Here is a 10,603-nt window from a genome sequence, read left to right as displayed (position 1 = left end):
CTTGGAATCACAATGGATCAAACACTCTCGGGTGACAACATGGTTGATGTTCTTGTCAGGAAAGTCATTGGGCGTCTTAAGTTTCTTTATAGGCATTCAAACTATCTCAATCAAACCCTTCGCAAAAATTTGTGTGCTGCTCTCATACAGTGTCACCTTGATTACTGCTGTTCAGCATGGTTTGTTGGTATCAGTACCAGAGCTAAACACAAATTACAGATCACCCAAAACAAAATAGTCCGCTTTATTCTAAATTTGTCTCCCAGGACCCACATTGATCAGTTGACTCGTAACTCCATTAAACTTCTAAATTCTCAGGACCGTGCTAAACAATTAAGGCTTAACCACGTATTCAACATCTTCAATGATACTGGTGCACCATACCTCAGAAACAACTTCATTAGAACCTCAAGTGTTCATACCCATCGTACCAGATCTAGTAATTTTAATTTCTTTGTGCCCAGAGTCAAAGGTATTGCCAACAAGTCCTTCTACTATAATGCCATCTTAGATTGGAATGACTTGCCGCCTCAAATTCAGTCCATAAGCAACAGGATGGCTTTCAAAAAGGCTGTCAAAAAACACCTGGCTGATAGTGCTTTGAAGCAGGAATCTGCAGAATTTATACGTATGTAGGCTTATGTCCAAATGTCTCTTTTTTCTATTTTCCTCCACGTCCACAGCCATTTTTTTGTTTTGGGACCCCATTGGAAATAAGCCTGCATACGTAGCCAGGCTTTTATGGGCTATCCTTGCCTTGCAACTTTTGGTGTTGTGGCGTGTATGCCGTTCCAATCTGGGATGGCATTTTGTGGTTTGTGCACATTTTATTATTGTTGTTAAATTTTGATGCATTGTACTTGATGTCTTACCATTTTTCTGTATTTTTGTATATGTTGCAATGCTAAATAAAAACTAAACTAAACTAAATCTTTCTTTCTTTCTTTCTTTCTTTTCTTCTTTCTTTCTTTCTTTCTTTCTTTCTTTCTTTCTTTCTTTCTTTCTTTCTTTCTTTCTTTCTTTCTTTCTTTCTTTCTTTCTTTCTTTCTTTCTTTCTTTCTTTCTTTCTTTCTTTGTTTCTTTGTTTCTTTGTTTCTTTCTTTCCTTCTTTCTTTCTTTCTTTCTTTCTTTCTTTCTTTCTTTCTTTCTTTCTCTCTCTCTCTCTTTCTTTCTTTCTTTCTTTCTCTTTTTCTTTCTTTCTTTCTTTCTTTCTTTCTTTCTTTCTTTCTTTCTTTCTTTCTTTCTTTCTTTCTTTCTTTCTTTCTTTCTTTCTTTCCTTCTTTCTTTCTTTCTTTCTTTCTTTCTTTAACTCTCTCTTTCTTTCTTTCTTTCTTTCTTTCTTTCTTTCTTTCTTTCTTTCTTTCTTTCTTTCTTTCTTTCTTTCTTTCTTTCTCTCTCTCTCTCTCTCTTTCTTTCTTTCTTTCTTTCTTTCTTTCTTTCTTTCTTTCTTTCTTTCTTTCTTTCTTTCTTTCTTTCTTTCTTTCTTTCTTTCTTTCTTTCTTTCTTTCTTTCTTTCTTTCTTTCTTTCTTTCTTTTTTTTTCTTTCTTTCTTTCTTTCTTTCTTTCTTTCTTTTCTCGTCTTATTCTGGTCTCTTCTGCATCTTAATCTTCTCCTAACTAATCTCCTTTTTCTCTTCCTCCCTTTTCATATCCCCTCATCATTCACATTTTATCGCTGGGTGTCAACCGCATCTTCCGTATCTATTACTTTAATTCCATTTTCTTGTTAGCTCTAAGCTAAACACGTAAATGGAACTTACAACTGCATATATTTTCTTTTTGGTGGTATCAGTTGGTACCATGGACTTAACCTTATCTTACGTTGTATTTGGTAGCGTTATCTAACTAACATTCTCCAAACTCAATTTTTTTCTCTCAAATTATAAACTGTCCAAAGAAACACTGCCACAATACTAAGCATGATGTAATACTTTATTTCACTTCGATTAATAGTCATGAATATCTACTATTTAATAAAATTGAAAATTTTATACGTTACGAGTTCACCAAACATGTTCGCAGGGAAAGTTGAATGATCTGCGGCAGTAACCTCCCCTAGGTATATAAACTACATTGACCCATTAGAAGGTATGTGGATAAATGTTATCCGGTAATATCCTGGTCGAAGAAAACTGACCTGCATTCATTGTCCATGATTGGATGAGAAAAAAAATCTAGGATGAGCTGACATGATTATGTGATCGTGATATTATCAGTGCTTTAACCCTCGTCATACCAACCTCCGTAATAAGTAAATAATATACTGGTGCACTAAAACGCTCAAATGAGCGATCCAAATGACTTGGGGGTAATCGTGAGTCCACCCTTTACGCTCAATGTAGCGATTATTTTTACCGTTAGTTTAGTCGGTCAAACTTCGAGTAAATGCGGTTAGGGTTGTGAGGACCAGTGATAGTCATTGTTTCTCTTTCAAAAAATATTCTAAGTGATATTGAGCACTAACGTGATAGTTAGATTAGAATAATGAATTTCCAATCATATTTTAATATTAGCCAAAATTTGTACGATTATTTTAGCCAACAATTACATTCTGGCCTACGTTTTGTAAATAACCATAATTTGGTATCGAAATGCATAAACGGTTGTTTGATGTGGTCATTTATTAATGCTTCTAACAAAACACATAATTTTCAATTCTATACCTTTACACTACCAACAGCTATCACACTTATATACTCATATATATATATATTTTTTTATCTATTTCGTCCTTAGATTTTTTTTATCAAATCTTTTTCTACCTTTTTGTGGTAATTTCTATTCTATAAACTGTATATTTGTGAGAAAATTGAGGGCGCTATTTACACATATCTTTAACTAGTAACAAACGCAGGGCGCATGCGCGAGCCGGGAAGTTCAAGCTTGCTGTAGACTCGGTCCCTACACATGTACACACATACTCTTCGTATATGACACGTTTGCAACGCCCCGTCTCAGGTGTCAATTTGTGGATTAAATTAACTAAAATTAAATATCTTTTTTTCTATATGTCCGTTTCTCCGTCTCCCGGGGAATTGACTTGAAAACACTATGAGGATTACTCAGTTGATTTTTGAGGACAAAAATCATGAAATTGGTGGTGTACGGGAATTTTGTTATGGCCAAGTTTTAGGCCAAAAAAAAATATGATTTTTTTCGAAATTTTTTTTGACCGAAAACTCGACCCTTTCTCGCTTATCTGATGAATTTTCAACTTCTTTTTGACATATGTGCTAGATATGACGTTGGTGTTTATATTCCCGGAAGTAATTGTTGTAATTTTGCTTAGTTTTATAAAAAGAAGTGATTTTCTGCATGGAGTTGTTTTGATATTCGGCTTTGTTTACGTTTCAAAACCAAAACTGAATTTCCCGGCTCGCGCATGCGCCGTGCGTTTGTTACTAGTTAAACATATCTAAAATTTAATTTAGCCCAATAATATGAGTTATTCCTTTAATTTCATGATAAAAAGTAGTTTGAAAATTTCCTTGCTTTATGTTACTCATTTTTATGATGTTTAAATGGCAAAACACGCAAGGCAGCAGCTTGGAGAGCATTCAACAGCCTAAGCAAGATCTAGAAGTCTGCTCTACCAAGAAATTCAAACTGCGGCTCTTCAGTGTAACAGACTCCACGTCTGTGTTAACATATGGATGTGAAGCCTGGACCATAACTCCCAAACTATCTAAAGGGCTGGACGGCTGTTACACTTGAATGCTTAGGGCAGTGTACAATATCCATTGGAAGCAGCACATAAGCAACAAAGAGGAGACCTTCCAAGACTCTCAGAGAAGATCAGAGAAAGGAGAACACCCTTCGCGGGGCTCTGCTTCAGGAGCAAGTGTGAACCTGTCACCAATCTGATAAACTGGGTACCCAAACATGGAACAAGAAACCCTGGTAGACCACCCCTTACATATGTAGATGTACACTGAACTGGAAGCATCTGACGTGGAAACGGCGATGCAGGACAGGGGGATATGGAAAGCTGTCGTGGTTCGGGAAACCACCAGAAATAAGGAAGCAAGTAAGCACAAGTGTCTATCTCTTGTGACAATTCGAACAAGAATTAAGATAAATAGCGCCATCAGCGTTCAACTTTGCTTTAAAGTAAATACAGTTATATATGCCATCAAACAACCGTGCATAGACAGTTGGTAATTTCTAGATTTTTCTTTTTCGCATGTATCATAAATTGTGTACATGTGATAAATATTTCTTGGGAAAAACTCATAGTTAACATGGCAGACCTCTTCAATTTTTGACCTATTTTTTGCAAAATTATTTCACCCGTTAAAGTCGCATTAAAGTCAGATGAGTGTTTTTCTTAGTTTATAAAAACAATGGAAATAGTCAAAGCACACACAAAATGCCCAGCTCTTATATGAGAAGTGTTGAAATAGGTCAGTTATGATTGACAAAACAAAGAATGCATTTGCCCCAAATCACGTTTTACACGTACGTAATGGGGCTCACGTTTCATGGAAGATTCGTGCGGACGAAATTGTTAAGTTGTTTTCATGATAAATTTGCTGTCCTCTCATTGATAATATCTCATTGCTTAAAGGTCACCCAGTCGTTGCCACATGCCCAACTGAACTTCAGAAGTAGAGAGTCCGTAGGTATGTTTATTTTAGATGATGTGAATAAATAGTTCTAAAACCCTGGGTAAAACCCAGGACACTATCAAGTGTGTACTATTGTATGAGGACAGTGGGACATAAATACGTTTTCTATTATCAAAACCTCTGAAGCAACTAAAAATTTACAAACAATTGCCTTAATGGTTAACAGCTACCTTCGTATAGATTTATAAATACGCACGTGACCCATGGGCACAATATACCAAGCCCAAATCCATCCCAATATCATCAAATTTAAATTGAGTAGCAAAATTATTACCTCTGGGGATTCCAAATTTGTAATATGTTATCAAAACAACATTTTGAAAGTATTTGCAGACGGAAAAAAATATGTATCGACGGAAACGTTTACAATATAATCACAAAGTTGAACAAAATATACAATTTTGCTGCAAAGTCGTTGTTTACCGCCGTAGCATTCAAATGTACAGGAAAACCACCCGCTATGATGAAGGTCACTTCAAGACTTACTGTCTACACTCTGTATTTATAAATACGTATTTATAAATATAGTCGAAGCATACTGATCAATGTGAGATGAAAAACACAGTATGACAAAATCAGACCACCCGCCTTTAATAGTAAACACGTACGTCATTATTGTTTTCGTTGATAATAAAGGCTCTTGGATTTGATTTCCTTTTAAAATAGCCCCTCTTGGACAGAATAATAAAATTGTCGTAATAAATTCTTTGGTCGATCCAATTATATATATTCGACAGCAGTCAAAGTAAAGAATTTTCTCGTAAAAAAATAAAAACAAAAAGGCAGCAAGCTAATATAGAAGCCATTCACTGTGATCACATCAAACAACAAACTCCACTGAAACTAAATCCTTGTCCGGATTGTTTTCGTTGATAATAAAGGCTTTTGGATTTGATTTCCTTTTAAATGGCCTCTCTCAGACAGAATCATAAAATTGTCGTAATAAATTCTTTGGTCGATCCAATTATATATAATCGGCAGCAGTCAATGTAAAGACTTTTCTTGAAAAAAAAACAAAATAAAAATGCAGCAAGCTAATATAAACTACGCAAAAAAAGTTTCTTTATGGTTAGGAAATTTACCCACTATTAAAATCTAGCGACCAATTTTGTACGTTTGCTAAATAATCGCATGCGGGAGATTGTCCTGCGCATTTTGACACCTCAATCACTACCCTACGACACTCCTGAGAAAAGATATGAATGTTTAAGTAACACGAAGTCGAAAAATGAAAATTGCAAAGAAGCCTATTCAATGGTTTTAGAGCTGATTCACTGATCCAAGACGGTTTCATTATTCCCGCCTTTTTAATTTTAATTTAAAGCATTTTAATTGATGCATGTTGGATAATCCTTTGCTTATTGTGCAGATGAATGATCAAAGACAAAGGTGAGTGGGTACTAAGACTTTTACGTTTTAAGAGATGGATTTGGAAAAGGGATTCAAAACAGGTCATGATTACCAGCTGCATTCCTGGAAGCAGAAGGAATTGAGACACTTGAGTGGCCCTCCAGAAGCCCTGATCTTAACCCCTTGGAGAACCTTTGGGATCAGCACAAGAGACGAGTCAACAAGAAGATAAAGGCAGATACAACAGTGGTAGGATTGCGTCGCATCGTTATCAGTGAGTGGAACTGGGTTGAGCAAGGTAACATTCGATGCCTGCTGTAAGGGAAGCCAACGGTGGACACACAAAGTATTGAAAGGCTGGTAAAGAAAGAGATTAATCTCAAGTGAAGTTGGAAGCGGCAGTATGATGCCTGAAATGTGCTCAGCAATTAAACAAAAAATGTTATCTGCATGTTTGTTGTTTTTTGTGTTCTTTTATGCTGAAAACTTAAATAGGCCTTTTTGCCATTTTCATTTTTCGACCTCGTGTTACTTAACCATTCATATCTTTTCTCAGGAGTGTCGTAGAGTAGTGATTGAGGTGTCAAAATGAGCAGGACAATGCGATTATTTAGCAAACGTACAAAATCAGTCGCTAGCTTTTAATAGTGGGCAAATTCCCTAACCATAAAGAAACTTTTTTTGCGTAGTGTAGAAGCCATTCACTGTGATCACATCAAACAACAAACTCCACCGAAACTAAATCCTTGTCCGGACTTCGAATGATTATGAGTATGGCAGGATACCAAATATAGATTGTCTCTAGTAACTTCATGCTACGCATTAATTTTCTGGGAATAGAATGGGAATAAAATTTCAGAATCATCCCAAGATGTTCTGTGCATTGTTTTTCACTGTGCATTGTTTTTCACTGTGTCAAGATAACTACACGATCTACTTCAAAGTTCGCAACAGTCTGACACATTGCTACATAGATGTGCTTGTTTTTTGTGTTTCAAATCTCTGGGGCTTGTGGGAAGCTTAAAAAACTGATATGATATGAGGCGTTTAGAGTTATAGTTACTTAAAAATGCTTATATCATTTATTATTGCTATATGATATTTTCTTTATGTAACGTCACTGGTTAAAGTGACTCCCACTTAGACTGTTTTTATTTACTTCAAGAACGTCATCCTGCCGATGGGCGTTTGAAGCGTGGATACTTCAGGATATAGTTTATCTATTCTTGCTTTCAAAGTCTTTTAGTGAGTTTAATGACGACAAAGATATTTGGACTCATTTTAACAGAATAGTAGTGACCTTATCCTGGGGAAATTAGGCCACACAAAATTAAATTTGTGGTTTTCGTTTGGAGTGTTCTTTTTCCAATACAAAATTGGTATTGTTAGCGGTTGTGCCTTTTTTACCTATTCTTGATTAGTTTTGTAAGGGGTAGGATATTACAATATATCTTTAACCCTAGAACAACTGAACCATACTTTGAAACACGGACTAGGAAGGGGGTTGTTGCTAATTTTCAATTATATATATTATGTCATATACCATTTGATTCCCCACGTAATGTAGTTAAAAGTAAAAAGTCAATGGCGCTTGGAATAATTTTACAAGAGCGAAATGAAAATCATGGATATTACTGTAGAAACCTATAATGGGCACCGCCCCCTGTCATATTTGATGACCAGTTCTACCCCCGGTTAAGGTGTCGGGGTAAAAATTTTATCACTAAAATAAGCACAAAGGATGGATCTAAGATTAGCTTAGGTCGTTTGGGCGTAAACATGCTGGGTTGTTTTTATGAGGATGAATAACCTTGGTGGTACAACAACTCCCTTCATAGTTCTATGGTTAAAAGTGTTGCTTATATAACTTTTTATCATCAAAATTGATTTGCTCAAGTTGTACTTGAAAATTGAAAACAAAAATATAGACCAACTCCAGAAACGATGCGGGTTGGAACGAGAATCAATTAAATTTAATTTATATGGCCCTGAGGTAGGTTTATTATGTAAGCTTGCTTTATGTGTATTTTACCGACTGACTTTTAATTAGCTATTAGTGTCGGTCTGTGTTATTTATTCTAATAAAAGAATAAATAGTTCACTTTGGCATTACGCATGTCAGTGAACTCGATAATGATTTTATATTTTATTTACTTACGTATTATTAGGAAAACTTACCTATTTATTTATCAATTAGCCAATGGTCATAATTGTTTAATAATATTATTATTTATAAATTCATCAATTTATTTATTCACGTATAGGTTTTGTATAAATTCATCAAACGAATATGTATCCACTTTAAAATCCTTTCATAATTATGACCATATTGTTTGTGTGCTCGGACCACACAAACTGCATTAGCAGCCTGGTGGACAAAAGGGTTAACTACTAGGTTAAATTAGGCGGTTAAGGAATCGGGCAGCAACATTTGAACATTATTTTTTTGTCTGACCTGAGAGCACATCAGACACACCACATTGTATTCTAAATATAAGGAATGTCCTTCTGATATCAAATAATTTTGATTTTTTGAAATTATAATACAAATTTTATGGCAAGTTATTAAAAATTGATATTTAAAGTGTATATAGCTTGGAGGAAAATCCATCATTTGACAATTTTGATCTTTCGTATTGAAGACATTTTTCCCCAAAAGACCTAAAGTTTATAGATGTTTTGGGAGTTTGGAAGTTTGGAAATAATAGTTCAAGTAATGAGTCGGAATGATTTAGTTTAAGCCCTATATAAAAGTCGTGATCAACTTTTTATACTCAGAACTTGTTTATGATAAGCATTCATGTAGTAAGTTCCGAGAAAAATATACATTTCATAAAGGAAAAGGTTATATTCTTGATGATGATTTAGAACATTGTCACGATTGTAATCTAAATGTTCCGAATCGTGTCATAGCTGTTGATTGCTGTTGACTTATTGGTTTTCAAATTCTTCGTAACATCAAGACAGCTTATAATTTAAGAATGTATCTTAGGAAGACATAATGAACTTTTATTAATTTCTATAAACATATAAATGCATGAAACACGTCAAAAGCAAACGAAAAGTTATGGAGGTCATGCTGGTCCATATTAATGTGACGCTTGAAAAAAAGACTTCCGACTTGCAAAGCACCATGCGAGACTCCTCTCTCCCCTCTCTCCTCTCGATTCCTTCTCTTTCTGTCTCCCCCTCTCTCACTCAGTTCAGGCAGTGTACTGTTACTGGTTTCGGTGGGTTTTTTGTATCCCTTATCACTGTTACGTGCAACTTTTGATTTCGTTCCTTCTTGAGGTCTTAGATCACCGTTCTCAACCAATCTCAACAAATGAGGCCTTAAATGAGGTATTGGCGGCTTGTTTTAATTTTAACATATTTGTTTAGGATATACAGGGGTGAACATAACTGGTACCTTAATTCTTTTTTAGGCACTGTAGTTAATTTTAAGCTTGTATTACTTGAGAAAACAGTGATTGCAAGGTTTCTTCCCAGAATACCATTGAGTTTCGCGAAAAAATAAGATCAATTACGCAACTGTTTTGTATTACGGCTACACAAAGTTTTTTTTTCAACGGAAACGTTATTATTCAAACTGAATCAGTAATAGACACTCATATTTTGTTCAAATGTTTATATAGCAGGCGCAAACAACATAAAGGTGGAAAATAAGTTTCATATTATCAATAATATAATTTTTCTCTCAAAGTAAACATACATACAGGAAGGGATTGGCGCTATGCACTATTTCTGTTTATTTATCTTTATTTCGATTTGTGTAACATTTCCAGCATACAGCTTTTTACGGAATTGTGTTAAAAATAAAAGGACAACCTATACTACGGAAGAAAACAACATTAGAACATTTGATTTACGTAACTTGTTTGCTGTAACACTGTTTTAGAAGTTCGTTTAAAATCTATTAGGTAAACATAATGAACCAAACCGTAATATATGTTCTTAAGTTTTACATAAAAGCCATACATGTAGGCTGTTAATAGTTCCATCGTCAGCTAGAAACGACTGTTCACTGACTAACTCGATAGATTCTTATTTGTCACATTAAAATAGAATACAATTCAGTTCATTGGCTAAGAGGAAGTCACTAGTCGCTTGCAATTGAAGTATAGAACCAACTTTGGAAGTCCGGAGGCAATGCCATTTGACGCAAATTATTGGATGTTGAGTTTCTGTTGTCGATATTGAATGAAGGACTTCATTGTTTTAACATTGATTAGTACAACCCTGTCAACGCCATTGCTGAAGGTGTTTATTTACATACACTAAGTATAGCTTTAAAAAACACAACTGGGGTAAATAAAGAGTAAATAATTACCACAATAGATGAAGCCAATTTGTATTGACCTTTTTGATATATTACATGAAATGCAATTAAAGCGTAAATAATTTATGGCTCACAGCCTTTTGTATAGTTGTTGTGAATGAACTATTTCCCTTTAAGGACAGTAAATAAGGGTTGAATTGGTTCCCGATTGACGTTATTGAAAATTGCCTGAAAAAGGTTATCAGCTGTAAAGGTCAATGGACGTAAGACGTTTGTTTTTCTTTTTATTTCAGACCTTTGGAGCGTGTAGTACATTTTGTTGGTATCCCTCATGCATTACCGGTGA

Source organism: Amphiura filiformis, chromosome 16 (genome assembly GCF_039555335.1).
Source record: "Amphiura filiformis chromosome 16, Afil_fr2py, whole genome shotgun sequence".
Taxonomy (NCBI): Eukaryota; Metazoa; Echinodermata; class Ophiuroidea; order Amphilepidida; family Amphiuridae; genus Amphiura; species Amphiura filiformis.
Note: the sequence above shows the minus strand (reverse complement) of the source record.